The 27,982-nt window shown below is 35.0% G+C and overlaps 1 long non-coding RNA gene across 2 annotated transcripts; it reads right to left on the bottom strand.

The window, feature by feature from the left end:
- Positions 1-251: 251 nt before the first annotated feature.
- On the bottom strand, positions 252-17,202 carry LOC310899219. Of its 2 annotated transcripts, none has more exons than XR_014584084.1 (3): positions 16,802-17,202; positions 11,276-11,405; positions 252-3,033 (listed from the first exon to the last, which is right to left on the bottom strand). It is a non-coding gene; the product is annotated as an uncharacterized lncRNA (long non-coding RNA). The 2 variants fall into 2 exon arrangements; XR_014584085.1 differs by lacking the exon at positions 11,276-11,405 and adding an exon at positions 10,423-10,569.
- Positions 17,203-27,982: the final 10,780 nt, after the last annotated feature.

Genomic DNA, 27,982 nt, shown 5'->3' with positions numbered 1-27,982 from the left:
ACTATTAAAGCTCAGCTGCATACAGGATCATTTAAAAAAAAAACATGCTTTAGAATTGAATGTCCCGCCAAGATACTTTTATTCTCCTTGGAATGGGTTATCTATAAAAATGTAAAAATATTTAATTATATTTTTCCTCACAGTTCTTTTGACATATGCTTCAAAACAACTAGTAACATTTGTCTTTCTGTTCCAGGGGGGACATACTACAATTGCCAACACCTAAAAAGAGAAGTAGACAAGCATTTTACTTTTTTTTTTTTTTTTTTCTACCAGGAGTGAAAACTGAAAAATCCTGTTCATTCCAGGAATTTAATAATCTTTATGTTAAATTCAGAAGGAAACTTACTCTTCATTTCTGACTTCACCATGGGTAATAGAGTCCTGAGTTTTCATCACCAAAATGAAATCTGAAATATAGGGTATATATGGTATCAGACATAGATCTATTATTAAAAATTCCTTACATGAGTAAATGGTAAGTTATTACCATTGCTCCACTTGTTAAATTAGATCAGAATTTATTCAGAACAAGGAGAATACACATTACCATCACAAACTTTTGAATATTCATCACAAAGGATGAGTAATTGAAGTCAGAAATAAATAAAAGTCCTTCACATTACTGGTGGACACCAGCCAGACAGTTCAGCCTGCTTTTCACTGAGCACCTGTATTCTATTACATTGTCAGTGAAAGTCTTGATGTGCTTTGTATTTTCAGGAATTCTGTCTGTATTTTCAGGACTTCTACATAAATGTGTTTTGTTACCAATGGGGAGCATTTTCTGAAACATCACTGTAATGTTCAAGAATTCCTAACTGAGCCAAGACAATTTGCATTCCTTAATTGCATATGTACTTTTCTACTTCAAGCACTTAGCAAAATGGTGTAAATTGCTTTTACACCATACCAAAATAAATAAATAAATAAATAAATAAATCATTTTTTGTCCTAATCAAAGCTTCTGTACTCATACATTGGTTTTCAGTGCTTTAACTAATTTCCTCTAAAGGTAAAACACTTTTCATTTTAAATTATTGGAGAGGAAATTTAAAAATTTATGAAAAAATATGTAAGAGCCTGAAGTCTCATACAATATGTATGATATAGCACCATATCTATTCTACCTACTTGTTGTATTTGCCTAAATTGCCCACAGTGATTTGTTTGGCAGAATATACCTCCTTATTTTTCCATAAAAGTATTTTTTATGTCTTATAAAGTATAATTTATTGTTTAAACTGTACAAGGAAAAAGAAAATGTAACATTTCAGACTATATTCTCCTTTCCTTATTAAAAGAGGATAACTGCTAGTGGGAATTTAATACAACATTTTTATAAAACCAGTGAGGACATCTTAAAATGGAAAAATACCTGTGAAACAAAATAGCTTTAACAGTGATAATTTTTGCATTCAACTGAAGTTCTGCATCAAGCTATGTGAACCTGGAATGAAAGTGTTAATCCTATTTAGTGATGAGGTTATTTCAGGTAGTTTTAAATGTATACTTGACTTTTGAAGAAAGTAAAAAACTTTCCAGTTAAATATCAGTATCAAAACTATTCAATAGGATGAAAGAGAAAAAAAAAATACCCTTCCCCCTTGGACAGAGCAGAATTTTTCCTTTCATGTTAATTTAGTATTTTCTGTCTCATGTATGCTAATGATTTTGTTCAGTATTTATCAGACTGGCAACAATATAAATAGTACTTGAGAAGATCCTAAAAACAGTCAAAGGAAAATAAACTTTTTTGTAACACTTTATCTTTTCATTAAAGAAAAAAGAATCTACTTTCCAAATATTGAAGTAATTATCAGTTCAGTTTATGATAAACTTATCCATTTTCAGCTATTATATGACAGTTAAATAAATGTAGTGAATGAGCCTTTGAAATAGACAGCATTACCTATAATTGTAAAGTGATACAATTAATTTCCTGAATATTATAGATAAACTACAGAATGAGAGTCAAAATTTGATATCCTATTAACAGAATCACTGTTTCTCAAAGAATCAGAAGAGATTAATGTTTTTGCATTCAAGGAACAGTGACAGAATCAACACATTGCATTTCCTCTAGGATAATGCTACACTATATATTTTCTTGGTAAGATTTTTGTGTATTTAGTTTTCCCTTTATGAGATTTACTGCTTAGAATTTGGCTTGACAGCATTGCTGCAATTTTGCCCCAACCTTAGCAGTTCAAACTAAGATCAAATAAAGGGTGCAGCTGCAGATGGGGAGATCTGCCAGCAGAGGAGTAATCCCTGTGCCACAAACTGGAGCAATCCATTCCCTTGAACCTTCCTATGGTTCCTAAACTGGAATTATGGTTTGTTTCTTGGAACAGTTGAGTCTTCCTAAGCACAGCTCATTTCTGCAGATAACTCCCCAAACTGTCATATAACGAGACCCCAATTGCTTAAATTCTTTATGAGCACTTGGTCCCTCTTCTGGGTTTTCTGAAATTTAAACCAGCTAAAATCAGGGGGACTTTTTTACAGCTTCATTTTCCTTTGACCTGTGTCTTGGTGAACTTACAATATTTCTCTGTTCCCTCAAAATTAAATCCATTAGTGATCTTGGGAGAATATATCTCATTTTTCTAATACCATTCTAATATGCTAAGCACTGATGTAGGACATACATACGAAATCCTAGTATAACCATAACCATCAAAGTTATCATCAGTCATATTTCAGAACATGTGAAAGAATATTTTAGAAGAACACTAGTCAACTTCGATTCTGACAGGACAAGAGGCAATGAGTCTGGAGCACAAGAGATTCTATCTAAACACCAGGAAGCACATCTTTACTGCACAGGTGACTGAGCTCTGGCACAAGTTGCCTAGAGAGTCTGCAGAGTCTCTTTCCTTGAAGATCTTCAAAAGCCACCTGGACATAGTCCTGGGCAACCTGCTGTAAGTGGCCCTGCTAGAGCAGGGGTGTGGGCTAGATGACTTCAAGAGGTCCTTTCCAGCCTCAAACATGCAGTGATTCGGTGGCTGCTGGTAATACGTATGCCTAAGAATGGAAAAATTTGCAATGAATACCGACAGCATCATTTCAAGAATAAATCTCTATAGCAATGTTTTATTCAAGAAATAAAATTGTATAAAAATAGAAAATATTTATTTCTGAACCAGCCTACAAAAGAAACAGAATGTAAGCAACAAGTAACTTGCAATGAAGGTGAAATTTTAGAATCTTTGGTCTTTTAGATTGTCTGAAGATGAAAAAGCACATATATTTCCCCAGAAAACTGTTGAAATCTTAAATGAGGTGCAAATAATTTTAGCTTGTAATTTTTTCCTGTGATTTTTTCCACCTTTAAGACTTCAGTGAATTTGTAAAAAAGCTCGTGTCTCTTTGATTTTGAAATGTCACTGAGCCATATGATCTTGCCTTTTTCACTCTGACAAAAGTAAACTGAGTTTTGTTAGCAAGTAAGTCTTCAAGAGGGCTTCTTGTCATAACAGATTTAGTGATTTTTTTTTAATTATTATTATTATATTTATATCAATAAATATACAGTGTGCACATGCATAGGTAGTCATTGACCTGGACCATAAAGCCTTTGATTTAATATTCAGTACTGTGGTTAAGCACATGGTTAACTTACTAAACAGAAGTAGTTAAAAAATATGTGGTTGTAATTTAGTGTTAAAAAAAAAAAACAAAACAAAACAAAACACTAGGAGTACTGAATAGGAATCCATAACTTAAAAAAAGAGCTATCCCAGAATGTGTTAGCGTTACATTCTTCAAATAAAGATCATAGGCATGATCACACAAACAAGGCCATGATGTTTTCAATGCCTTTTTTATGTGTCCTTAAATCTCTGTAACAGAGAAATTAAAGAGGCTATAGGAAGGGATAGACCTGCAGGAATAAACAAGATGTCTGTATTCATCAGAACACAGGATGACTGAGCTTTCTGAGACTGATGCACACAAAAGAAACATAAATATTATTAAATTATCTGCCACAACTGAAGTCAAGCAAATTATAGTCACTTTTAAACATCAGTTACTCTTTAAGTCTAGTTAGACTTCAACAGATTTCCAGGAAGACATCATAATTAATTAATCCTAATGAACAGCATTTCAATTAGTTAGAGTGCAATTTTTACTGAAAATTCACGTCCTGGATGTCCAAGAACGTCAAAATATTCTGAATTATCATCAAGCATCTTTAGGCAATAATTAAATTCAAAGGGTAATTTTAGTGATACTGGCAGACTTCCAAACAAAAGAGTCTTCGTTAACATTTGTTGTTCTGGAAACAAACAAACAAATTACACTTTTCTGCCTGTTTTCTTTTATCTGGAAATAAAGGGACACAGGCAGCATCTAACATCTATTTAGACTGCTCTCCAGTCTTGATGTCTTGATCACATTACAAACAAGTGAGAATAAAAAAGGTAAATATCTTTGAATCCGTCAAAAAAAAAAAATAGGCTGACAGACTTATGCTATCCAAAAGACATATTACACTCCTGTTAGAGAAACACTTCCATATTTTTCCATCTTCTACCTAAAGTACATTAGTTTTAATCCTACAACCTTGAAAAGTTCTTCAGAACGCTTTCTAACTTAAGTACAGAATCTGCTTGTATGTCCTTAAACATGACGGTTGAGCTCACAACAGATACATGTCAGCTGAACAACAGGAGAAAAAATCATGGATGGCCAGCAGGTTTTGAAATGTCTTTCTATATGCATATATTTCCTTTTCTCCTCCTGAGTGATTTCTGTCTCACTGCTTTTCCCATCCCACTTACAGCTTATAGCCAAATGTCCTGTAAATCACTGATTTTCATAATTAACTCTTGAGGTAGATTAGGTTCAGTATGGTTGATCATTTCAACTAGAAAAAATTTTCCTCTGGTAAAGAGCCAAGAAGTTGCAGATGACAGAACTAGCTAACTGCTATACCTAAACTGCAACACTTTCATAATCTCATTAAAAACCAAGATGCTGATCATTGTAATCTTACTCTTTCCTAGCACAAGATTTCACACTGCAATAAAAAAGAAAGCTGTAGAGATTTAAAGCAATATCTCTTCAGAAAATTTTAGCAGCTTTTTGTATTGTAAACAGATTTTTCTCACTACAATTTACAGCTTACTTCTGTTAAATGTGCTAACCTATTTTGAAAATGAAGTCTGTAATAGAAATATATATATATTAAAGAAAAAAATAAGTATTCTTTACTTGTTTCATCCCAGTCCTCTTTCTACATTAGAACATTATCATTGAACAGTGTTTTTTTAGAAAAAAATATACTTCAATAGCATTATGACCTTCCAACAGTGGCTGAAAATTACTTCGATGGCTGCAAAGGTCAATCTTGACTATTGGCAAAAATAGTAAACCAGGGGATGGTAGTGTACAGAAGAACTCCAAGAAATTCTTTGTAATTTGTATGTTTTCTACTAAATAACATATATCAGCAGGCTGAAAACTCGACACAGAGTGCGGAGCTCTTTGCCTCTTAATTACAGTGAAATTTACCAGTGTATAAGTATCTGGGCTCAAATCTGGCATTTCCGTCCTCCTTTAAAAATGGTTTTCTATGGCAGTCAGTGTTTTTTACAGCTCTCAAGCCAAATTTGGTACTGGATTCTCAAAGCATAAAACCACACTCTAATATCTGAATTCTTTCTTTGAGAAGTCAGTATATATATAGGATGCTCTTGAAGCAAACAACCCATTTTCCATATATAAAACTATGTTAATCTTGTATATGGCTTCAGCTGTCATAAAAAATATTCAGCAAGGTGAGTCTTCTAGGCAATCTCGCTATACAGTAAGTACTACCACTTCACCACATAAAATCTATTTGGTTCATAATAAAGAAAAAAAAAAGGCTCTGGTCAGAATGTGGTAAATGTGTAAACTGTCAAAATATCCTGTGCTAACATTTTGATGAAATATATTCCAGGGCAGGGGATGGCCGGGAGTGGGGACAAAAAACACAACCTATGCTGATAAGTATATGTTGTTCCATATCAAACTTTCCAAACAAAACTGAAGTTTGTGATGAATAAAGCTGCAGCACAGAAGCAAGTGCTACAAAAACTCTATTTTCATTTATTTTACTTGTGGTGACCCTAATCCAAATCTCTCTGAAATAGCTCAAAATACCTTTTCTAGGCCCCCAAGATGCATGATTCCTTATGACCTTAAAAAAGATATTATAAAGGAGGAGCTTTATTTCAATAAAAAAGAATTTAAGAGGGAGCAAATGCACCATCATATTGAGGAGTGTAAGGGACAATAGAGTAAGGAAAACAATAAAATAGGAGGAACATAGTAATACAGATAGGAAATGTAAACCCACAACTCAATAATTATCTTCTTGTTTTCTTGTAACCTGGAATATTCTTGAAGTGGGAGGAAATCAGTTTCTAATAGAATATTATATATCTTACTTTTTTAAAAAAAATAAATTGATAGTTAAATGTTCATTTTTCTTAAAAGTAAATACAAATATATCTCTGCTACTTACCTTTCAAAAGTTGGATGACATTTTTATTTGAGGTGATTTCAATTGTAAATTATGAAGTTTTATAGATTTGAAATGAAATTCCTTTACTAGTACTCCCCTTGTGCAAAATCTGTTATGATTTTCTGCGATCGGGTTGACAATAACACTTGCTAAAATGCAAAACTTGTTCAGATTTAATAAAAGTCCCAGCAAAGGACTTCTGAATAAAAAGACAAACTATGCACCAAAGTACTTCTGCCTTTTCCCAATGACTCATGTCAGAAGATAAATAACTCCACATTTTTAGTATTTGCAAGGATTACAGCATGGATTAAAGTCTGTGATATATATGTAACCAATCAAAAATGAGGAAATCTTTTCATCCCAGTAAGATTGCAAATTAAAAGATACAACTAATATGTACTTTATAACCATATTAAATGAGTGTAGCTTGATATTTTGTACTAACAGGCTTTATGCTATCTCTTGCTACAGCTCCACACCTAGCAATACATCACTATTCCCAATGAGGCATACTGACATTTGTTTTAACAAATAAATAAATAAATACTAACATTTGTTTTAACAAAACATAATGATTGATGGTATTAAGAGGAAGGGGCTGGCACTAAACAAGCTTTGGCATATTAAAGAAAGTAGGACTTAGAGCAGGTGTGAAAGTCCTCACTTGACAGGTGCTTATAGTGTAGATTAGTCTGCAGATGCTGCACCATATGCTTGGTCACAAGTAGTTACCTTTAAAATTGATACATAATCCACACAGTCAGAGTAATGTGTATGAGACCGTGGCAGTCAGAACTGTGATCAGCGTGCCTTGGTAAATAGAATGTAGTGTTTATTTAGCTTATTTTGGAAAGAATTGCAGAAAAAATTTCAAAAGTACAAACCATCCATGTGTATACAAGGAATTCCCACATACCGTAATCAGTAACAGAATTTTGTTCTGTTAAATCATGTTAGCTAGATTACAGATGCTCTAGGTCTGAAAGCTTCACATTTCTACTAAAGAGATGGCTGCAAAATGGATTCACTAGTTCCTTTCTTTATTACAGCATATGAATAGTAAGACTGAAAAATATAGATGGTATATAGAAAATATAAGAAGTAGAAAAGAGAGAAGAATATTTCAGTAAGAAGGAGGAAAACTAAAAAACTTAAGAGAAAAAAAGCATTCAGGGTTAATAAACGCCAAACATTTGTATAACTAATGTTATACAATAAGATTATTGTATATTGTATACAATCTCTGTATAGACTATAGCATTAGCTACATAGAATATGTAAAAGTTTTAGTTTACTAGTGGATTAATTTAAATAACAAACCAAGCTAATATAATCAGAAACTTTCATTAGAAGATTTAACCTCTTGGCTGCTGTGCCACTTATTTTAGTGCTCAACTTTTTGATTTGCGGTTTTGTAATGTCTTGACTTTCTCAGGATTATATTTTTGTTGTTACTGCAGTAAATGATATATTTTGAAGGAGAACCCTAAAATAGTTCATCTTTGCTGCCTGTTTCTCGTAAGCCTGCATTTATATTCAGAAATACTTACAGGTAGATTACAAGTAAAGTAGTAATGATAAGCTAAATTAATCAGCAGTATCATATAAAGTCATTAGCAGGGGTTTTATAAGTACAAATTTATCCTGCAATGTATTTTTAACAAGAATTCAGAAGTTTATATGTTACTTGGAATAAGAAAGGATATGTTTTAGTATATATTTGGCAATAGATTCATATTTTAATCTATGTTTTAAGTTCTAGGTGATAAAACAATGATATATGAACAAGCATTCTGTACTGCTTATTCAAATACTATTTATTTATATATTTATTTATTTACTGTGTTAAGATGATGTCCTGGTTCCAGTTAGGACAGAGTTAATTTTCCTCCTAGTTGCTGGTAGGGTGCTGGAGACGCCTCCAGAGGCTGTGAGATCGTGCTCCATCTCCAATTGCTTTGTCAATGCCTGCGTCCCTAGCAAGGGATCCCAGCCGCCTGGCTTCCCTGCCCTCTAATTCCACACAATTGGCTCCGGTGTCCCAGCACCGGAGCAGCCAGGTGACAAGCTGCTCACCTATACAGCGACCAAAATCCTTTCGCACATTTTGTATCTCATGCTGGTTCGGGTAGTTACTGTTGATTTTTCGACATCCTCATCCTCATCCTCCTGCACATTTGATGGCCCAGCCTCGTCTTCTCTATACCCAGACCTAGCAGAAGACTGCGTTCTAAAAGACCTGAGTCTCAATACCATTTTTTCACCTTGTCTACAGGGACAACTTGCACTGCTACAGCTCACTTCTCTGACCCAGCCACAGGGTCTGCCACAGGGCTTGGAATACCCTCTGCGGGGTCAACTTGCACTGCTACAGCTCGCTTCTCTGACCCAGCCACAGGAATGGGAGCGGCCGCTGGAGCTGGAGCGGCTGCGGGAGCTGGAACTGGAGCGGCTGCAGGAGCTGGAACTGGAGCGGCTGCAGGAGCTGTCGCTAGGTTGATAGTAGCATCGATTGCAGCTCGATAGGCACAAGCTAGACCCCAGCACGCTACAGTGATTTGTGTCACTTTGGAACTGCCAGAGTCATGACACCTTTTTTTTCAAGCATTCTGCCAGCTTTTTAGGATTTTGCAGTTGTTCAGGGGTGGATGTCCAAAACACTGGAGGTGACCATTGCTCTAGAAACCTGCCCATATCCTCCCACACTCCCTGCCACTCGCAACTATCCTGCCTCAGGACAGATTTCCAGATGAGATTCCTAAGTAGTTGTTTAACCTTAAACAAAACCTGCAGTATATTCAGGAGACATAACAACTAGAACATGCTGGTCTGAGTATCCCAAGGATATTCAACATCTTGGAGAACCACCGTAACTAGCTTGGGGGATAAGAGGGTGGTGAAGGAGAAAGGGAGAGTGAACAGGTAGGGAAAAATGTATTCCCCTGTCCCCTCCACAGATTGGTTCCCTGATGAAAAAAGGCAAGAGGTGTAATTGCCAATAGTTTCCGAGATATGGTTTCCAAAGTATAGAGTCGACGTCAGTGCTGAGTACAAATACCAGGTTAAAGTCGTGACCAGATATTTCATCATTTCATAAGCCATTGTTACACCGCACAGTACCATAACAATCTTAAACCAGGGCCCGGAAAGGATAAACAGTGCAACAGGGAGCACATACAGAAAGTAACGCACTATAAAACTCAATTTGGAATACAGGCACAGCAGACCGGAGATTAAGGCAATCAACATCGTGACTAGCAACTATTAAACAGGTCCAATACTTATACCAATTTTAGTTTAACACACTCTGGTCAAATTTGTCGATATCTCAACCCTTCGAGCCCCACGTTGGGCGCCAAAAGGGCTGTTGTGGTTTAACCCGGCTGGCAGCTAAACACCACACAGCCGTTCGCTCACCCTCCCCCCTCCCTCTCTGGGATGGGGGAGAGAAACGGGAAAGTGAAGCCGGTGAGTTGAGATAAAGACAGCTTATTAAGACAGGAATATAATAATAACAATAATAATAATAATAGTGATAATGATAATAGTATTAATAATAATAATGTGTAAGAAAACAAGTGATGCACAATGCAATTGCTCACCACCCGCTGACCGATGCCCAGCCTATCCCCGAGCAGCCGGCCCCCCACCCCGGCCAGCCACCCCTATATATTGTTTAGCATGACGTCAGATGGTATGGAATACCCCTTTGGCCAGTTTGGGTCAGCTGTCCTGGGTCTGTCCCCTCCCAGCTCCTGCTGCACCCCCAGCCTGCTCGCTGGCAGGACAGAGCGAGAAGCCAAAAAGTCCTTGGCCTGGTGTAAACACTGCTCTGCAACAATTAAAACATCAGCATGTTATCAGCACTCTTTTCATCCTAATCCAAAACATAGCACCCTAGCAGCTACTAGGAGGAAAATTAACTCTGTCCTAACTGGAACCAGGATAGATGATCGTCTTAATCATCTGTGGTCTGCAAAGGATTTGGAGTGCTATGCCAGAAGTGAATCCTTGATAGAAGTACTCTCTCAGCTGGATATCACCTGTGAAGACACACCCTGTTATCAGTGTTATTGGTGTTTTACAAAATATAGTGGTATTAATAAAATGACAAATGGATTATTTAAAATGACATACTTATCTGCATTGCATTTATTAGCTTGGCATTTTATTTGCAGCTAGTAACAACAATACCTGGTGAAAACTGTTTAATATTGAGAAAACCTAGAAATAATGAAGTTTAAAAACATGTTTTGTCTTAGTAACCTGTTTACAGAATTTACTGAGAAACTTAAGTATTTTGGAGATGAGAGGTGGTTAATACATATGATTAGCTTTGCTGTTTGAAAAAAAAAAAAAAGTGATGGCAAATTGCATCTTCAGGAGTGATTTCTCATGGATAATTCCTTTAGAGTTCTTCCAAATGGTTCATGCTTTGAAATATGTGTGAGCTTAAATATACCTAGTAATCTAATTTTCAGTTTAAGGTGTCTTGTACAACAAGATATACATTTTGAGAAGTAGGATTGGACAAAATCGAAATGGTGTGTATATATAATAAACAAGTGAGCCAACAGGAAATGTTATGGTGATAGAGTTGTGAAGACCAGTATGAACTATTGACCCTTTGCAAAGTGAACTTGCATTTATCAGGATGCTAAAGTACAGTCTTAACTTAAAATGATACATTTTCAAATTTTAGAATAAAAATCCACCCAATGCATGGAACTATTCTCTTTGGAAGCTTACTTTTTGATTCACTTCTACTAGTTTGTACCCTCCTCCTCGATGCTCCTGCTGCACAATAGCCAAATGGAGACACTTCTTGAGGAGGCTGAGAAAGCAGTTTCATAGGTTTCCCATGCCACGGAGTGAGATTCTGCTGGGCAGCAAAGAGGTTAAGAAATCTGTATGGGGCCCTTTTCCAGAATGAAATGTATGTAAGGAACGGTGTGGCTGAAAGGGGAAGGGGGAAAAAGAAGTACTATTTGTTCCAAGGGCAACATCCTGGAACTTTAATAGTTTTAGCTACTTAACCTTGTAGCACCTGAAGAGATTCATCTTTAAAGGTTTTGAACTGGTGGAGTTTTAGTGATCTTATTTGGAAAAAAAGGAATTTTCCTGTAAAATTTTGAAATAACCCTAAATTCTAACTGTTGCATTTTAAAGGGTGTCAGTCACTGTTTTTGACCTTTGAAAATGTCTTGTCATGGCAAAGTGTTTATTTTTATTTTTTATTGTTCTTTTTTTTTCTTTTAAACATGATAACATTTTGTTCTTAAATACCTTTATCTCATAGGTTTATTAGAATCAGCATGAGAGGTAACTTGAGAATGAACAGTTTTTATTATGAAAAAAAATCACTGCATACTAAAGAGACAGTTCCTAAATCTGGGGTATAAATTAGGCACATATTTTAGCAGGGAGGGAGATTAGTCACTGGAGAAACAACAAAAGGAAATGAGAATTTTCAGTCTTTTGTTAACAAGGGTAGATGACTCTGGCTTTTCAAAAATGCCTTTCATCCAAAGAAAAGTTATTTGGATCAATAATGAGATAACTGGTGGAGAGTCAATACCCTGAGTCATAGAAAAAGTGATGTTAGACTGAATGCTCCTATCAGTGGCATGAATATGTATAAAAGGCTCAGGAAGTTTTTGCTTATGGCTTGCATATATTTCCCCTTTCATAATCATATTTCATTGTGCTACAGCAGAACTACTTATGTTATACTGAGTAGTAATTCTCTTACTATCAGAAGTACCAGAACTTATATTTACTTTTCAGTCAACATTATTTTTCACAGAAAAAAGTGCTGCTTAAGTATTGGGGATATTTTCTAGTTAAAAAATGAGAAACTTTAGTAAGTAAAGAATATGCGTTTGGATACTTTTTATGAAATAAGCCTTATCGATGTCCTCTTTTTTTATTTGTTTTATGTTAAAGAGAAATCCCATTTTATCTAGTATTCAAATATGAGTGCTTTCAGATTTCTGCCGCCTATTATCAGAGCTGCTACACAGGATTGTATGGATTTGTTACTACATAAACACAAATCAATATTTTAATTTGATCATATCTGGCAGTTAAAGCCTAGCTCTCCAAACTGAGAGACTATCTAGAATTGCAGCTTTCATTTCCTGAGGGACTTTTCCTGCCCATCTAACTCTCAAGAAAGACCTAAAAATTCAAAAGGAGCAGGTGAGGTCTGAGCATTTCTGATATTTTGAGACATTTTTCTGACCCCATTCACAGGGAGTTAGAGATATCTGAGTGCTCTCTCTGACTTAAGCTGTGATTTTTAGGATTTCCAACTTCCTGCTGAAGATAGAAGGATTTAATGCTCTTAGTTCATAGCATAAATAAATCCTTCGCTTATACAGGCCATGAGAGACCCAGCTAAGTCTGAGAGAATTAAGATTTTAAGTCTTCCTGCTACAGAGTTGAGGTCCAAGACCTGACTAGAGACTGAACTTCCAGGGCTGCAGTTAGGTCTCCTTTAGAAGGATAAAACTGAGAACGCTGATTTCCTAATTAGTCTATTAGGTACACCGGTTGGAAACAAGAGAGTAGCTTAATGTGAAGTCACAAAAAGTAGTTTTTGTGAAAATGTCTCAGAATTTATGGGTTTTCCCACGTTTGTATTTAAAAAGAAAATTTAGGCCTCCCAATGCTTTCATTTGTGTATTCTGAAGTATATATGGGTGATTAATGCTCCATTTCTTTTTCCTACCAACCTTACTACTAGTACATTTGAAATATAGCAGGATACGTATGAGAACAAAAGTGCATGTGACACACACACAACATACCTACTTATGTAGGTATACATATCTATGCATACCTAAATACATACCTATATATGTATACACACACACATATATAAATATATACATATATATATATACACACACATATAAAAATTTTACAAATGTAAGCAGAAGCAAAACTGTGGAGCTATATCTATGGATAGGGGAGCTGAAATTTGAGCTACAGATGTTTCATAGGTTTGGTCTGAATTTAATGTAGAGGTAGCCCCTTGCTGTCCTTTTAATTCTCTATGCCACTGCTGAATTTGGTTTGCTTGTTTGCTTATTTTGAATCTCAATTAAAACATTGTAGGTGACTGCATGCATTGTAAACTGATCAGAGGCACTTAAATAATTAAAAGTTATTTAAAAGTATAACTCTCTTTCTACATCATTTACTACTATATAGTCACTTCAGCATTTATGACATATCGAAGACACAGATATTCATACCCTTTTAAATCCCAAACCCAAACATTAACATTAGGTCCCATCATGAATACAAAACACAAAGGTCAAAACAGAAACTCAGTATAACAGTTCTCTAATCCTGCATCCATCTGTGTCTACTAACAAATGTAGAAGCATGCGCACAAAACCCAGAAGTGGATTATTCTGTCACCTCATATTAAAAGCCTGATATTCATTCCCAAAGGTAACTTCTTTAAGCCCTGACACATGCAGATTTCTGCCTCTTCTACAATACTATTAATAAATTATATTCACAATTGTGGATACCTTCTATTTGCCAGGCAGAAATTTGATATCTTTCTGAATATTCTTGCATACTTGTATACTGAGTTTAGGCAGATTTTAGGCATGTAAAGTAGAGACAAATATAGACTAGTACTCCCAAGTTCAACTTGGGAGCATTAAAATCTATTTGATTTCTTTATATACTTAAACAGAAAAAGGCATGTTTGCACAGTTAGAGCACTCATCTAGTTAGAGTGTTACACCAAGAAGTGGTGTTCTTAATTTCTAGATCCTGTCAGATGAAAACAAATTAAAACTTCTCTCTTGTACCTTCTCACATTACATCACATGAGTTAACTCTAACTTCACGTTCTCAATAGGTCTTAGTCACCAGTTTCACTGCTGAGGTTGAAAATATTCAAAAAAACAAAAACAAAAACAAAACAAAACAAACAAATTTATGTGAACATAAAGATCTACAAAAAAAGAAAACTGATTCAGGCATCAGAGAAGATAGGATTGTCTTCAGAAGAAGGACTCTTAAATTCTGAACTAAAACATACACTTGCTCAATGTGTTTTGTGTTAAGGAATACATGGGTTGAGTACAGAAAAAACAGGTAGGTAGCCTCATCCTGTGAAGACAGCCAAAGTCAAAACTCCTTATCTATACATTTGATAGATGTGTCTGAATAACAGCTGTAATGAGAATTGAAGCCATTGCACAACTTAAATCATAAGCCCGAGTGCATGCTCCAAACATGGCCTGCACAGTTCTGTACCAGAGATTAAAAACAGAGGTATGTTACATGAGAATCACACATTGTTTGGGTTGGCAATCCCTTGTGAATAATATTGACTTGCACATGTTCTTAGAAAATATCTGCTCGCTCATATAGATGCATGCTTAACTGCACCAAACTTAATATCCATCATAGAAGAATGAGGCAGTTTTGGAAATGACGCAATCCACTGTGGTGGTATGTAGTGATGAGGCAAGCAGATTGATTGCTTGTAAAGAAAAGATGTACATCAGAAAGATGCTGAGAAATATGTGCTTTTCAGGTGCAGGCCAGTCTTGGTTTATATTTTTGACATTCTAAAGGTCCTGCTGAAGACTTACTTTTTTCTGCTATTCTACTCACTATACTACACTTGCTGTTTTCAAGAGCTGTTGTACTGAAGATAGTTCAAAATAGAAATTTTTAACCATTAACTTTTTCCTCTGGATGACTTGCAAGGATCATGAATTGCACTGAATAAGTATGAAACTTTTAAGGGATCTCTAAACAATCCACGGAGTAATGGAAATACAGACAAAGTATCACCAGACTTCATTTGTTTCTGTCCCACAGAGACATTCACCTTAAAGCACTGCCTCAGGCTTTTGGATTCGTCTACCTCCTTGAAATTATTTATACTGCTTTTTACTTCACACAAAATAAACCTATCTTTTAGCACCCTAGAGCACTTCTAGGTTCTAAATTCAGTAAATTCAGAGAAACAACATTTTAATAGAAAAAATAACTGTACAATCCCATCTTTCAACCATATTGAGAGAGAACAAAAGAAAAATAAATCTGTAAGTGATCAGTTATGTTTTTACACATCTATTTACAAGCAAAAAGAAAGTTCTGGGTAGAACAAAGGAACTGACCTACTCTACAAAGCTCTGCTCACAGGAACAAATATCTCAGCACAGATTTATCTATGCCAGGGTTTTGCAGGTGTAATAATCATTGGTGTTGTGGTTTCTACAAATCTCTACATAAGTAGAGATGTTTTTTACTGATTTGCTTTATGCAGTTTGGAGAAGTAAAATGATATGCAAGCAGAAATAAGTTCCTCAGCACATGGAGTAAATCACAGAGGGGATCTGTCACTACACATAGAGTTACAGAGGTCTGCAGTGTCATGCACAGGTTATATTCTCCTGTAAATGGCAATCCAACTACTTTTTCCACCTTACATGAAGCTGAACCACATTTCAAATGTGCAGCATGTATTTGATACTTCCTAGTTGGTGCTTTCGAGATGAAATCACAGTTGACATTTCTGTTTTCTTAAAGTTTAATTATAATAAATAATATTCTTATAAGCTATTTTTGAGGTATTACATTGCTATCACTGAACACAGCTTCCAGAATTTAAACAATAAATATGTATTAATGGAGTCACAGAGGTGTAAAGGACTACTTAGGCCAAACAACAAATAGGTATATAACTAGTAGACAGTAGTGACAATTAGTAGATAATTTTGATCATTTATTTTATTTCAAATAGCTGCATATTAAAACTACTTAGTTTCCACATATCAAACTCTCAAGAAAGTTAAAATATATTAAATATGTTTGCAAAATTCTGGTCTAAAAAATAAGGCAAAATGTACATATTCCTGTAGTATCTCACAAACAACACACAAACCAAGAACATATGTTTGTATGTCTGATAAATCATAATATTCAATAAGGTAGGGTTGAGGTACAAAAAACTAAGTGCATCCTGTTAAAGACATTTCCTGGAGTTACAGGGGACAAGACAAATTACCTGTGCTCATTATAATAAAAATTGTGACCTTGTAGTTGCAAAAAATCTAAGAAATATGAGAATCAAGAAAGTGATCCTTGTAATTTATGCAGAAATAGCTTCCTTAATCTGCAAACTGAAATAGTAGCTCTGAGAAAAGTCAATGAATTTTAATGTAAAATTAATATCAATATTGCCTGTGATTCACATGACAGAACCAGACTCACACATGGGATTTTGCTTACCTGGGACAGATGAAACCCAGCCAATCCATTCTATACCAGCAAGCAGCTTCTTGCACAAAACAGACTCCTACCACTCCTGAGAGTATAAACAGTAATCAGGGATACTTCTCTTAACTTCTATTCAGAATGACTGCACTGAATTGCCTTGCCCCGATTCATAAATGTGTTTACATGAATGCAAATTAAGGCATCCTGAAGTAAAGGAAGAGACTTCTCAAACTGATCGTGAGAGAGACTGAACAAGGTTGCAGGAGGAACAATAATTGTTCTTTGTTTTAGGCATGTTTCTCACAGATAGGAAACAGGCAATTCTTTAAATAAGCTAGAAAAATCCTTTGTGCACGATTTTGTTTTATTTTCTTTTTCCATCTTTAATTTCTAAGACAAACACATTTATCAAATTCCAGATGTCTTTGACAAACCATTTGAAAACACAGAATGGTTAGGAAAATGAAGACAAAAGCACTGGAACATGATTTACTGCCAGGAAATGCTGGGCAGAAAGATTTGTTAAGACTTTGTAGAATGCTCTGGGTTGTCCAGTAAGTTCCCACATGATACAGATTTCATTTTGGAAACTTCTGGATATATAACAGTCTGAACACTGAATGTAATGCAGGCAGGCACAAAGAGTTCAGTGTTCTCAGCAGCCATCATACCTGCTACTCATAAGCCACTCAGTTGCTCTGCATTTAGAGTTAGGATAGTTCAGTTGGAAGGGACCTATCAAGATCAAGTCCAACTGCCTGACAATTCAGGACTAATCAAAAGTTATAGCATATTATTAAGGGTATTATCCAAATGCCTCTTGAACACTGGCAGGGATAGGGCAACAACTCTGGGAAGCCTGTTCCAGTGTTTCACCACCTTCATAGTACAGAATGTTTTCCTGATGTCCAGTCTGAACCTCCCCTGGTTCAGATTTATGCTGCTCCTGTGTCCTGTCACCAGTTCCCAGGGAGCATAGGCTGGCACCTCCATCTTCACTTCCCCTGCTCAGGAAGTTGTAGGGAGCAGTGAGGTCACTTCTCCGCCTCCTTTTCTCCAAAATAGACAACCAAAGTGTCCTCATCCTCTCCTCACAGGACATGCCTCCAGCCCTTTATACAGCCTTGTTGCCCTCCTCTGGACACTTTCAAGAACCTTAACATCCTTTTTTTATTATTGAGCCCAGAACTACATGCAGTATTCAAGGTGAGGCTGCACCGAGGATAAATATAATGGGAGAATCACCCCTTTTAACTGGCTGGCTATGCTGCATTTAATGCACCCCAAAATGCATTTTGCCTTCTTGGCTGCCAGGGTCCACTGCTGACTCACATTGAGCTTACTGTTGACTAGCACCCCCAGACCCCTCCCTGTGCAGAGTGGCTCTCCAGCCACTCATCTCCCAGTCTGTACTTGTTTCCAGCATTACTCTGTTTCATGTGCAGAACCCAGCATTTACCCTTATTGAATTTCATGCCACCGATGTTTGCCCAGGGCTCCCATCTAACTAGATCCTTTTGCAAGGCCTCCCATCTCTCCAGAAATTCAAAAGCATTTCCCCATTAAGTAGAATCAGCAAACTTGCTGAGGATGCATTCAACTTCTGCTTCCAGATCATAGATAAAAATGTTGAACGTGACTGATCCTAGAATTGAACCCTGGGGAACACCACTAGTGACTGGCTGCCAGCCAGATATAACCCCATTCACTATGACTCTTTGAGCTCTGCCATTCATCCAGTTCATCACTCAGTGTAGCATGTACCTGTTCATCTCACAGTTGGACAAATCATCCAGAAGGACACTATGAGGGACAGTATCAAAGGCTTTACTAAAATCCAGAAAGATACTTCCCTTCACCCACTAAATTGATGACCTTATCATAGAAGGATATCAGATTACTAAGACAGAACTTTCACATCATGAACATGTTGGCTACGTCTGATAATAGCTTTGTTCTTTAAACACCTTTCAATAGCACCCATGATAATCTCCATAACTGCTACAGGTACTGAGGAGAGACTAACAGGTCTGTAGTTTCTTGGGTCTTCTTGTGCTATAATAAACAGCAAAGGCATATCCAGGAAGCTGTATGTGAAAGAGAATACCCAAATACCAGCATTTTTCCAAAGACGTTACATATTGTTTAACCAAAACCTGAAAATTCCGGCTAACAAAACTATCAAGGGCATCTTTTTTTTTGTTTGTTTGTTTTCCTCCCTAATTTTCCCAACCAACTGTCTAACTTTAACAACAATTATTTAGCTTCTGGACTCCTTCAAGAAGAAATATGTTTATATACATTTTCTATACACTTGCAACATTCACTGCTGACTCGAAAGTCATTAGAAACTTTTTTTTTCCAGAAAACTTCATCACATACCAACCTCATTTTCCTATTTCCAAAGCTCAAATATAACATAAAAAAACATTTCAATATAAATTACATCAGTCAAATTTTCTCCTCTTCTCACAAGACAATTTTTATTGCAAATTGTAGATTGTCTTTTAAAGTACATAATGACCTATTATGTACTGCATCTTTGTCAAATAATGCTGTGCAAGTGAAAGACTGAATTTAAACAGTAATTTTCTACTACAGAAATTCATCTGCAATTCAGTAGAACAATGCCATTCATTTCACTAGGAAGCTGAAAGAGAGGAGCAAGGGTCACACAACAGAGCAAAGGAGCATATATGTAATTTTCTAACAAACCAAATACATCAAGTGTGATGTTAATTTTATTCTGAAGCTTTCATCTGATTTTGAAATATGTCCATTAATGAGAACTTTTATTGTTTACTTGCAATTATGTTCAGAATAAATTGCCTAGAAATACATCCTCCTATCTTTATATACAGCGAGAATTTTAGAACAGGACAGTTACATGTAAAAGCCACATAGCTTTCAAAACTTATCTACTAGTATACTGGCTGATACTTTTTCCAATAAATTAAATTAATAATTACCAAGTTTCATGCTTTCAACTCAGTCTAAGAGTGTCTGACCTGCTTTTTAGTTTAGTGGTGCTTCTCAAAATGCCATAATAAGCAGCACTTTCTCAATATCGATGTTCTCAACATTTGAAATAATCCAGATAATGTACAGATATGCTCTGTAAAAATTCAAAAAATTCATTCAGAAGTGTTGATTGTATGTAGACAAGCGTTTGTTGTACTGGTACGCATTCTGCACAGACTGCTGGCTAATAGACAGTACCTGGGAGTTGGATGAGGAAGGATGCTAACCCTGAGATTCACATCAGGTTCATGTCCCTGGTACTGTAGATGGTGGTGAAAATCAGGCCTTTCCCATTATATGCTGGGGCGTAGAAGGGAGATGAACTGGAAGCGATGGAACAATGTGTGAGGATGGAAAGACTGTAAGTTAGGTCACTCAGAAGCTTCTGCAATGTGAGCATACCCAATAAGGAACAGCCCCAGAGCATCTACATAAATGATGAAATCTTCTCAGTTCTGTCCTGATAGCTGTCATAGATACTTGGCTTCCTTCTATTTAAACAATGTAATTTTACATATAGCTAATGTTCTTGGGATCACAACTATTTTGCCCCAATTGCTTTAGGTCTATTTCATGTATACAGTTTAAGTCAAAGGGAAAATTAACAACAAAACCAAACCAAAAAAAAAAAAACAAAATTACATTTAAAACTGCATAATGGAAAATATAAAATTATTGCTTCACAGGAAGATGAATATTGTTTGAACTTTATTTAGGTTCAATTGGAAAATACTAATATATATTGCTTAAATTATACATTTTAAATTAATTAATGTGGGATTAATCTAGTAGTTTTCTCTACACAAGGCCATTGTGTTACAGTTCAGTTGATCTTGCTCCTGAGGGAAATCTTTGTTTTCCCTGACAGATGTCTCCCACACAATCCCCTCCCACTCCACCTTCCCCCTGTAAACATCTGCACAGAGCTGCTACATTATTCTGGAAAACTTGTTTTTCTTCATGCAGCCTCTAGGCTCATTATTCAAAAAAAACTTGTAAATCTTATTAAAGATGATATTTGACTTATTGAGAAAATACAAGGGAACAATGGATCTCTGGATAACTTGTATGTACACCTACAAAAGTTTTGGAATCTGTCTGAATAATCAAATAACTGTGCTCTGAAAAAAAAAAAAAAAAACAACAAAAACCACAACTAATAAGTAAAAATACAAACAAGTAAAACAGATAAGTAAAAAAAAAAAAAAAAAGATAAGCCCAGTGTCAGCATCTCAGTTTGCTCACAAGTGAAATACATGCATTTGTTTTACAAATGTGTTAGCAGTAAAAACATCTGCATACATTAGTACCAGCTCCTCTCACCCCTTCTCACTCCTCAGCACAGCCCAGGGAAATCAGCCAAGCAGGTGTAAGCAGCTCTGGGAGCTAAGGCAAAAGAGAGGAACAGAAATATGAGTTTAGCTATTGAGGACCTATGGCTCAATAATTCACGACAAACAGGAAGATGGAATGAATATTCCCTCCCCCTTTAATCTCCAACCCCATGTCCTTGCCAACCTTAGCAAGGGAACTTGCTCAGCTCAGATGGACTCCCTCTCTTTCTGGATGTCATGTCCTCAGGCCACAGAGTATATTTTACACAGTGATTTCCTTTTGTATCCTTGCTGTCACTCACAGTGTGAGTCTCAAATACTAAAGTGAGATACAACATCAAAAGCTAGGCTAAAATGGATCAATTCTGAATATGTAGAGACATTAGCACCACGCTGTATCCAAACAAATGCTCAGATTCCCAAGTTATTAGTGCTCTTACCTCCAAAACTACACTTAATGTCAGTTTGCTGTTTGAAAATCCATTCCTCTGTTTTGTTAATTCACATATCTTAATTATTTCCATCCTAGTATTATATAAACTCATTTGCATGCTATCCTGTGCTAATAGCGTCAGTCTCAGTTTCCCTTATATTTTCCAAACTTTTTTTTATTACTCTCCAAAGTCTTCTATAATGATTTCTAATTTATATAGCAAAATTTTATTGTCAGTTATTGATAAAAATCTGACAATATGATGCTGCAATATTAGCTCAACCAAGCTTCTAGTAGAAATAAAATAAATAAAATAAAAAATAATAAAAAACAACACTTTTTTGATCTTTTAAGGAAGAAGAAATTGTAGAATGAAATTAGAATGACTTAATTTGACCCTACCAAAAAGGCATTTAAAAAAAAAAAAAAAAAAGATGAGCTACTACTGAGATTGTAAAATGTGAAAAAATGGCTCTCTAAGCTTCTGATAAGCCTTTTTTATTATTATTCATTACATGAGTAAATGATTAAGCAATGAGTTGTTTTAAGCAAATGAATTGTTTAAAGAACCAAATCCAACATCAGAGTAATAAATTGTCCAACTGACAATAATTCTTCTTTACCATCTCCTGTAAAATTTTCAAAATATCCCTAAGCTACACACAGACCCATAGCCCCTTGGAAGTATTCAAAGGTCAATTCAGCTACATACTGTACCATGCACATTGCTGCACTATTCAAAGGGTAACACTCATTAATCCAAAAGTGAAGTACTTGTAGTAAGGCATGGCCATAGGGCCTACATGCTGAACAGAGTTTACATGCATTCAGTCAGATACAGATATATTTGCCTACTCTAAAAAATAGAAATAAAATAAAAAATTAAAAAATAAAATAAAAAATAAAATAAAAATAAAATAAAAATAAAATAAAAATAAAATAAAAATAAAATAAAAATAAAATAAAAATAAAATAAAAATAAAATAAAAATAAAATAAAAATAAAATAAAAAATAAAATAAAAAATAAAATAAAAAATAAAATAAAATTCCACCACTGATTCCAAAGTGAATTGGACAGGGATTCATAATTTCATATTATGCTTTATGTCACATACTGAAGTGTACTAAACAGTTTGTTTTAATGAGGATAATTATATTTCATTGTAAACCTAAATCTTTATCAAGTATACCATTCTGAGAAGCAAGGTTCATAAAAAGCAAGTAGGAAAATTTGTGCTACATACATAAAAATAAAGATGTGTAACACACTTCACTGTATGAGAAAGACTGAAAATGAGGTCAGTGAGGTGAGGGTTTACTTGTTCATTTTAAATGAGTTAGAGACTATGAAACATTTTTTTTCTTTCTTTTGATATATTAAATTAATAATAATTAAACTAAAATTTATGAAGAAGTTCTTTAGCCAAAGACTTTCTTACTACATGACACTTCAAACACTGACTACAGTAACAGTCACAACAAGGTAGTTTACTGTATTCAAAGTAACCTTGTCAAACATGAAGACTCATACTATGCCCAAATGACACAGTTGGTAAGGTAGATACTTTAATAAAAATGATTTCTTACCTTAGTCCTGAAAGGTAGCAACATCTTTCAAAAAGAAGCCAAATAATTAATAAACATAAAATAAATAAAATCATAATAAAATGTGAAATTCCTGTAAGTTTAACAAGAATACCAAGTTTTAGTTAAAATCCCACTTCTACTGGATAACCTGTACCCATACAAAATAAATAAGGGTTGCTCATCTCTAGCTGCTTAATAATTTATGTTTTCCTCATTTTATTTTGAAGATTAAAGCTCAGGGTGCATTTCAGGGAATAAAACATGCATTGCAATGATACCCAAGCTAGTTCGGGTCTCAGAAGCAGCAAGCCTTTTATCATCACACTCCCCACAGCCCAATTAGCAGCCCTGTTGTAGCAATTACATAGCATTTCAGTTAGGCTAGTTAACCTTGCTGCTGCGCATTAACGTGTATTACATTAATGCAACTACACAGAAACTGAACGAGTTAGGCTATCCAGACACTGTAGTGCTCAGAGGTGCACTCTGACACATTGGCACCTTCTCATTCAATGAGCATAAAACAGATTTAATTTGATGTGAGAAAAACATTCACTGGGATGAGCTGAGATAGTCGTCATTTTGTTACACAAAGAATACATTCAGCAATGACTGAGGGACTTAAACCCCCATGAATCCAACAAGATAGTATACTTTTGAGGCTAGAGAAAGTTAAACCAAATTTCAATAATCCTCAGACAGAGGGAGGAAACAAACTAGAATCTCTTGCTCTCTGTTACTCTAACCACCGAATAATCAAATCAGATTGATATTACCATCCTTTCTTCCTGGTCTCTTCAGCCCAAATCTCTGTGATTCAAGTCTGAGAAACCCAGCCAGATACTCAGATCTGAAAAATGAGTGGCAATTAAAGCCACTGTTCATTTAGAAGTTTCTGCACAGTTCTGTGGGTGTTGTGTGGCAATAAAAATGCTTAAGAATTGCAGTATCCAGAAAGTACTCAAATGTTTATCACTTTCCTTTCTTTTCAGGAGAACAATCCTGACCAAAAAAAAGAATCTTTCTGCTAATGTGAGTAACTTTTGTTAGTGACTTGAACAGCAATGTTCTCCCTGGGTCCCCTAAGCTTTCCTTAAGTCTCAGACCAAAATCATCTTTGTCCAATATCTATTTTGTCAGAACTTGGATTAGTTAATGCTAGACACTCCTTTTCCTTGTCCTTTCTCAAAATAAAAGTGTTCCCAGCAGGTTAAGTCAAGAAAACCTGGTCATTTTCATGTATGCATTGAGGCAAAAAAAAATGCTATCAGCTTTACAAAATCATGTAACTTTTCATAATGGAGCCTTTTTTTGGGGGGGGGGGGGGCGGGGGGGGCGGGGGGGAGGGAGTAAATTGATCATTTACAAATTAAGGTGACAAAATTCAAAAATAGCAAGGCAAACGAGAAATTACTGGTCTTCATGATTTCAGTAGAGCTCTACTTAAATTAAATACATGTTGAGGCATTTGTTATTATTACTGATATGACTGGCAAGATCCGGAATGGTAACAGTTTGTTATTTACAGAACTGAAACAACCACCCTATGGGGCAGGTCTATTAAAATACCATTTTTTTCAATACTTCACATCTCCTTGATGTCATAAAACAAACTATGTGCAGCAAATACAAAAATAGTAGGATTTATTTTAGACTAATGTACTATTGCTAGCATTTACTTAAAACCAGCTTTCATTTATTTCTGGCATTTGCTGTAGCTCAAGTTTGCATGGAAAGCAAATACTCGAGGCCATGCCAAACTGGACACTGCTGATCATTGCCAGGATAAGCACTACAGATGCATCTTTTAGTTCCAGAAAAGTCTGATGTACTTTTGCCTTTATTTGATGCTCTGCATAAGTAAAGGCCTGTTTGGATTGCTTTCCATTCAAGATACACAAAAATTATAACTAACACTGGTAAAACTGCTTCCAAAACCAGTTGGAATTCACTCTCACTTACTGATATCTTGAGTGGGAATGTTTGTTGCTGTTTGCTATTGTGCTACAACTTGGTATGCATAATGCCTTCGTGCGTTAATGATAACAGGATCATTTATTGGACTTACCTGTATCATTTATCTATGAGTTTATTGATGTAAAAATATCTCATGAGTAAAATATACAGAATCAGGCAACATTACAAAGATCTATAATACCTACAAAATTCTACATGGCAGAAAGACAAGCTCATTCCATATCGAGAATATCAGAAAAAAAACAAAACAAAAAAAATACACATAGTAACATTCTACTAAAAATAGATTGTGTCTACAAATGAATAAACACCTTACCTCTAAAAAGATTAATAACACACTTTATTCAAATTAAATTACTTATAATCTGAACCTAACCATAATTTAAATATTTTTGCTTAAAATACTAGCGCTACAACAGTTCCATAAACAGAGGTGATTAATTTAAAACTCAAGATCATTCTGATACAATACATATTATTTAACTATTACCATGAACCCCTGTTCAGTGATTTGGAATTTATGGTTGCATGCAAACTATAGTTTCCAAAGATTTACCATTTAAAAGGTGATCTTCAAAGAAACTTTTTTAAATCTTCAAGAATTTTCTCCTAGCATATACCCAAGGCAAACAATTTGTTTCTAAACTGATTTTTGCCCACATTTATCATTTGCAAGATATATATTCAGTCTCCTTGCCATGACTGTAATAAAGCAGGAAACCAATAAAAATACAGCTGAAATTTTACATAGGTGCACGGAGGCGCTCAGGAAGATGAAGATGAATGTCCCAAATAGCAATGGCATGTTTAGATTTAACTCAAGGACAATAAATGTGATTTACACTGTTTTCATTGAGCTTGCATCAGTCCTGTGATAATTTATATCAACTGCAATAACATTTATCACTTTGGAAGTTTACCTTCTCTATTTTGTGGAAAAATAAGTCAGTTTATTGGTGCCTTTTAGTGAAACAGTATGTTTACCTCTTCTATGTTTGTTTTTTGTTTCTGTGTTTTGTTTCTTTTTTTTTTTTTCAACCAGTAGATAAAATGCTGTATAGTAGTTTTAGAGGAACACTTTTATAGGTTGCTTTCTGTCAAAATCCTACAAGATCGTATTAGCTTAAATATTCAAAAGCATCATACTGTGAATTGAATTCTTTGGCCATCATGAATAACAATAGCTCAAAATTCTAACTTCTATAAAGTCTCTGTACTAGAGACTAATTTTGCATTTATGACAATCTGTCTATTTCTCTCATTTTACTACAAATGTAGTGGTGAAAACAGGATTTAAAATAAATAAATAAATAAAGCAATTTCATATGAAAAAGTAGGATTTATATACACATCTTATAAGAGAAATATTAACATCCTTTGAAGGATTCCTTAGTCTAAAAATGGCAGTGTTAAGGTCTTGAATAAGTCTGGTTGTACAGATTTAGTTTTGGAAGGTCGAGACACTCTATGCCACCAGGCAGAAAAGGTGCTGAGTTTGACCTTCTCTGTACAGATTCCTATTTTAGAAAAAACAGAAACATAAAGTTATTTGCTTAATTAACCAATGAAGTCAGTCTTGTAAACAGGAATCGTAATAAGTTTACACAATTGATCTGCAGTACAAGAATTATTTGCTGGAGAAATCAATGAATTTTTATTAGTGAATAAATCTAAGCTTATCGTATCTCAGACATTTTTTAGATGGTGAAAGGAACATGTATTTATTGAACAAATTATTCATCTCTCCCTAGCTGCAGACCATAACATCAGTCCTTGTCTATGATGCTTAGCAGTGTAACATTAAGAAGAGCTGCTGAAATATTTCAATAAGAGATCAGTGCAGTTCTTTGTCCACAGAAATAAATAAATAGATAAATAAATAAATAAACTAACTTGTTATTGTACAATCTCTAGGCAGATTTCTTCTTTTTTCTTTTTCTTTTTTTTTTTTTTTAAGGAGAAAAATAACTGTTTTTTTTTCATACTGCTTTATTTCCAGGTAAAAAAAAAAAAAATGTTTCGTTTTCCCTTTAAAGGGTTATCTTGAAGGCAGATGGTAAAAACTGTCTTATATTTGATACAACTGAAAAGAAAACAACTTTTTTCATTACTGTGACATCCAGAGTTTGAAAACTCCATGTACACATGTATATGTGATAATCAATACAGAAACAAGTGTATACAGTCAAGTTGTTCAAAGGTTAAATTGCCTCTCCCATTGTGACCCCACAACTCAAACAATACTTTTTCTTTTTTTTAAAAAAAATAATTACTCTCAAGTCTCTTCACAATTCTACTTAAAATGTTGGCATTGCTATGAAGTTAGGCTATTACTATCAGTTAGACTAATAACAGAGTGTAGTATTAGAATTACCTGTGCTAAAGTTTTCCATCACAGAGGAAGTAAATGAACACCACATGTCCTTTCTGAGTGTATTGAAAAATACCCATGGCAGTGTTGACACCATGGAAATCAGGAATGTAGCAGCAGGCTTTTATCTAGTGTTTATTTCCTGAAAAAAATAATAAAAGTAGGGATTCCAAATACTGTCCCTAAGCAGGTAGCATTTATTAGCGAGTTAGTAACCTGGAAGTATATTTTCCTCTCACTTTAGAATGGAACTGGACATGATTTTAGGAGAGGAAGAGGATTATTTATCCTTCACCCGTCATCTAGCAGCTAACCAGCCTCTAAACTGAAATTTCCAGTCTTTTAATCTCAGTCTGTTTTAATACCACACCAATACTGGAAACAAGTTAAATATGTAAAATGAAAATAAATTCCCTTTTGCAGCTCGGGAGGGAAGCACAGAAATGCATACCAAAAAAGAGGCAACAGA

Source organism: Anser anser, assembly GCF_964211835.1.
Source record: "Anser anser genome assembly, chromosome: 4".
NCBI lineage: Eukaryota > Metazoa > Chordata > Aves > Anseriformes > Anatidae > Anser > Anser anser.
This window is presented reverse-complemented; position numbering and strand designations above follow the sequence as displayed.